The sequence below is a fragment of the Mus pahari genome, chromosome 13 (assembly GCF_900095145.1).
Source record: "Mus pahari chromosome 13, PAHARI_EIJ_v1.1, whole genome shotgun sequence".
Classification (NCBI taxonomy): domain Eukaryota; kingdom Metazoa; phylum Chordata; class Mammalia; order Rodentia; family Muridae; genus Mus; species Mus pahari.
In genome coordinates, this window is record NC_034602.1 from 55,928,628 (window position 1) to 55,934,130 (window position 5,503).

General features: G+C 44.2%; 1 protein-coding gene across 1 annotated transcript in view; it reads right to left on the reverse strand.

Moving 5' to 3' along the window:
- The window catches only part of Tlr1 (toll like receptor 1), a 9,100-nt gene extending 4,750 nt beyond the window's left edge, over positions 1–4,350 (reverse strand). Inside the window, exons 1-2 of the mRNA XM_021211257.2 lie at positions 4,284–4,350; positions 3,572–3,892 (exon numbers count right to left, since the gene is read on the reverse strand). The gene's annotated coding sequence lies outside the window, so the exon portion shown is untranslated. The remainder of the gene's footprint in view (positions 1–3,571; positions 3,893–4,283) is intronic.
- Between the last annotated feature and the right edge of the window lie 1,153 nt (positions 4,351–5,503).

Below are 5,503 nucleotides of genomic sequence, written 5' to 3' on the forward strand. Positions count from 1 at the left end.
GAGAGAGAGAGAGAGAGAGAGAGAGAAAAGAGGAAAAAGGGAGGGAGAGACAGAGAAACTGAGAAAAGGCTATAAGTCCTTAAAACCCACCTTACAGTGACACATACTTCTTTCACAAAGCCCCACCTCCTAAAGACTGGCCTCCCCAAACAGCACCACCAACTGGAACCAAATGGTCAAATACATGAGCCTCTGAGGGCACTTGTCATTCAAACCACAACAGATCCTAAGAGTCACAAAGATATTGAGTTATACTAATGCATGCGTGCATCCATGTGTTCATTTATCCAGCCAATATTGGAGGTATTTAAACATGGAAAGCTTCAGAAAAACTTTTCCCATTCATTCAGCAGATGGATATTTCCCCCTCTCAAGTGTGAGACATTGTCTGGTTCCCATTGCTCTGATTATCAACCCATATGATTTCAGGTGCTGTCCTGCTGTCCCCTGTCCAGTGGCATATGAGAACAAAGGCAGCTGTGTTGAGAGGAACCTTAGAGGCACTTCAGATGTAGGCTCTACAGCTATGCAGTTGTCTCCATGAATTTTAAAACTCCCTAGAATGTCACTAGAAAAATGAGACACCAGGACCAACCAAGAGCCAGACTCCAGCCCACATGTCCCTCACCATACATCCGATGGCACAGACAGATCTAAAGAATTCAATTCTCAGAAATAAACCTGTGCTATAGAAATTCCAGGCTACACATGCAGGCCTCTCTGCTTTCCAGAACCCTCCCCGGACTTATGTGTCTGTAGGGGTGTCCACAATTGCCTCTGCTCGCCTGAGTTCTTCACCAACTGGACTCACAAGCAATCTGAGCAAGAAAGACAACAAACCTTCAAGATTCGTGGGAAAAGCGAGGCTGACCTTTGCATGGCATCGACTGCTCTCGGAAAGGCCTAGGAATATTCCAGTTACCCTAGCCCAGCACCCCAAAGAGCGACTCACACAAGGAGCCATTATTTAAACGGGTGTTATGGGACTGAAATGGCACCCCCTGAAAGTTTTGAACTTGAATCTTCAAGGGGATGAGGTTAGAACCCAGGGCCCTGGGAAGGTAGAGGTCATGGAGGCAGAAGTTTCAAGAATTAGGATAAGGTCCCTACAAAAAGGACATCATAGGACTCTTTGCCTGTTTCTTCCAAGAAGACATGAGATGTCGACCATCTACAGTAAGAGATCTTTTGTCAGGGCTGGTGAGATGGCTCAGCAGGTAAGAGCACCTGACTGCTCTTCCTAAGGTCCTGAGTTCAAATCGCAGCAACCACATGGTGGCTCACAACCATCCGCAATGAGATCTGGCACCCTCTTCTGGAGTGTCTGAAGACAGCTACAGTGTACTTACATATAATAAAATAAATAAATCTTAAAAAAAAAAGAGAGAGAGAGAGAGAGAGATCTTTTGTCAGGTCCCAAGCATAGGGCACCCTCAACATGGACTTCCGGCTTTTAGCATTACCAGGATAAATTTCTCTTGCTTTGGAGTGTGTGTGTGTGTGTGTGTCCATGTCCATGTGGGTCTGTGTGTGTGTGTGCAGCCCCAGGGATCAGACTCAAGACCCAGCACATGCCAGGCATGCTCTCTACCATGAGCTACAACCCTGGCACCAGGATCTGGTCATCTGAAGGTTGCTATTGTTCTTATTAAGGCAGCTCCCTCAATCTTAAAAAGACAATAAAAATCAAAATAATACCCAGTTACCTCCTGGATCATTCCTGGATGCTGGCCAGGGCTCAGTACCCCGGGACAGAACAGCATGTAAGAGTCAGGTCAGAGTAAACATAACTGGGTTTAGCCTTGGACTTCCCTCGCTATTTCTTCCTGTGCATCTAAACCAGAGACTTCCCCCAAAGTCAAGCCCAGACTCCAGTGAGGCAGTAGCCAGCACTGTTGGGCATAAAATGTGGCGAGGTCTCCATGAGCAAGGTGAAGTATCTTTGTTCCCTTCACAGCAGCAACCTCAAGGGGTTAGAATCCACCTACGGCCAGGAATGCGATGAAAGAGCCTGACCCAAGAGTGTGAACACTGAGCCTCTGCTCTGCGCTTACCTCAGTCAGTTGACTCCGGAGCCCTTCCACTTCAAGTCATTAATGGGAGGGTCTCAGTTCGTAAAACTCCTTTTCTATTTGTATAATTAAGAAATCAAGAACTGGAGAGATGGCTCAGCGGTTAAGAGCACTGACCGCTCTTCCAGAGGTCCTGAGTTCAATCCCCAGCAACCACATGGTGGCTCACAACCGCCCTCTTCTTGTGTGTCTGAGGACAGCTACAGTGTGCTCACATACATTGAATAAGTAATAAATAATTAAAAAATAATTTTGAAAAAGAAATCAAAATATTAGGGCTAGTGCGATGGCTTACCTGCCCTGACAACCTGGGAAGCACACAATAGGAGAGAGTCGGCTTCATAAACTGTCTTCTGACCTCCGCATGTGTACACACAAGTACACACGCAAAACAAACAAACAAACAAACAAAAAACCCTACTTTTTAAAAAGAAATCAAGGTACTATATACATAAAGAAATAAATTTTAGATGTTTGTAGAATCTCTAAATTGTAGATAACAAACTCACTAAAGTCACTAAAAATCAATGTCTAAATTTTCTAGTCCAAACAAAAAAGAGACTCTTGTTGCTACTATTTCTTCTGTTTTTGTTACTGTTTCTTTTTTGTTTTTGTCTTTGTTTTTGTTTTAGACACCCTCTCAACATATAAGCCTGGCTATCCTGGAATTCAGTTTGTAGCCACAAAAACCAGGGTGGCTTCAAACTTGGAGTGAGCCTCCTGCCTCAGCTCCTAGACTGCTGAGATAACAGGTGTGTAGCACCACACCCTGCCAACCTATTGTTGATCAAAGTCTTAGAGATAGTCACTGACCCCATCTATTTCAGAACCCCCAAACCTCTTGAACATGAACAAAAAGGATGATTCGTTAATCGAGCAACAGGAAAAAGTGAAAGAAAACTTTAAAAGCCTGAAAAATCTTCAGATATATTTATGTCCATCTTTAAGATCCGGGATAAGCTTAGCTGCCACCTAATCACATAAGGAAGTGACATGTTTGCATTACCTCTGCTCAGAAACTCTGGGGACATCAAATCAGGATTTGACTGGTTTTTAAATGGTAACACCTGCACAATGAACCTCACTCATTAAGTTCTGCAAACATGCGTGAAAGCTTGCTCTATGCCAGAGTAACTCTTAGCCGCCCTGGAAGGCCCCACGGAGGGCAAGAGCATTCCTGCTGGGCTTCCCGTGTGGCTGGGATAACCTTCTGCATTGATCAACTTGGATGTAGCTTGGAGACCGTTTTCAAAACCTATGACTTCACCTTGACTTCCAGCTCCCCAGAACAGCGCCAATCGTCTGAGCAGAGACGAGTATATCTAGTGAGAATAACCCGGAATAAAAAATGAAAATTACCCTCCCCATTAAAACCAAGGAGCTGTGCATCACGGAACCTCTCCAGGAAAAATGAACTATACTGCCCAGTCCCTTTCACTGGCATAATGAAACGCCTGAGACAGACAACTTGATAAAGAAAAGAAGTTAATTCTACTTACAGTTCTGCTCTGCCGACAAGGGGTCAGTCACATCCCGCAATGACCCTGAGAGCAGAATCCCAGCGCTGCACCTGGGGAGAGATGGGGACATGTGTATGCATTCCGGTCACATCCCTGCTTCAATTAAACTAGCAGTATTTATTCATAGGCTTCTACTCCAATGATCTGATGGGATCCAATCCTAGTATCCTTGCAAAGGACCACCTCCAAATGTCATGGTCAGACTGAGCTTCCGCTCTCTTCATGCCTCAGAGAAGGTATCCAAAGCGTGGGCTCAAGTGTGTGTGGGTCACAGCATATCCCATCTTCATGAACATTTCACTGAGAGGAGTATGGATGGGGGAGAAGGAGAGGTTAGGAAGGAAGGTCATCTAAAATCAAAACAACTAAGTCCTAAAACCAAAAACACCTGTAACAAAGTACTCATCGCCCCCCCCACACACACACACAGAGAGAGAGAGAGAGAGAGAGAGAGAGAGAGAGAGAGAGAGAGAGTAACACACAAGGTCTTGAAAACAAATCGCATGAAGGGAAGCTTTTCTCTGACTTAGATCAGGGAAAGACTAGTTTGAAATCACACAGTCACAGTAAGTAAATATTGCTACTTAGAGAAGCACCCGCAACTTGATCATAGAGACAGGCGTTTCCATTTCTACCTGGCAACCAGCACTGTCCTTGTTTTTTAAAAAATACAGTAATTTGTCTTACTTACCCAGACAACCTTGCCGGTCCTGCAGAGCAGTAAGAAATTCAAGCTCCTACTTCCTCCAACATTTAATTGGTAACTGCTTTCTGCCTTGAAAGAAAGGGCTCTTTACTGCCACCTATGGCTAATTACTGGAATTGCACCATATCTTAAAAAAAAAAAAAACCTAATTGGTAGACATATACACAAATGGAGTTGTATCTTTATGGTTCTACATTTTACGACAATAGGCTCATTGTTGTCCCCACTAATGGGGTGAACTGGTAGACTGTCATTGGCTGAATCCAACCTGCTTACCACAGTGGCTGTGCATGCTGGATATTTGGCTCTGTGAGTCTTTTGTTTCTCCTCTGGCCTTGTGATCAGCTCATTGTCTAGTGACTGAGCAGAAGTCAGGGGGCAAGATCAAAGATCTGCAAAATATTTTTTTTTCTCTTTAAGAGGAAAGATGATTTGTGAGGGGCTTGTAGGACAAGGACTAGTCACGTCTTTTGGGTCGCTAGTTTTCAAATGCGAGTTGGAGCAAAACTTCTCCACGGATATTTTCCAGCTTTCTTCAAAATATCACCTTTTAAAACTCTGTTTGGTTTTGTTTTTTAAAAAAATGCCACCAGGGTTCTGTTTTCTCATAGAAAATGCAAGCATCCAAGATGCTTCCTCTAGCTTGGTTTTTGGCCAGCCATCTTAGGGGATCTATTTTGGGGGTCACGCTCTTGTAAAACAACCCCAACAAAAGGAAGCTAAAGAATGACAACTGCCTCCACTCTTGTCCTCAGCCCAGTGTCCGGTCACAGTGTGACTGTGAGACCACCAAACCCCCTCCTCTTCCCTCTCCAAGGCAATCAGCTTGTCTACTCTTCGGACAGCGAGGTTCACTTCCCCCATACTAAGAACACTGGGATTTCACTTTGACCTTTCTCTGTTCCTCAACTCAGAATTTGTTTAGCGGAGAATGTTTAATTCCAGTAGTCGACAACCAAGACCAGCCATCACAGCTCCTGACTACCCTTGTTCCCCAACCAGAATTTGTTTAATCAGGAAAATGTGTGGTTTGATACAGTTCTGAAACTGACAAAAAAAAAAAAAAAAAAAAAAAGCACTAGCTCATCACACACACACACACTACTTCTTCCTTTAAACTCATAACTGGAGATGAAGAATGTCTGAGAATGCAGCCCTTGGCTCCTGTAGTAGACAGGGTTCTCTAGAGGAACAGAACCAACTAA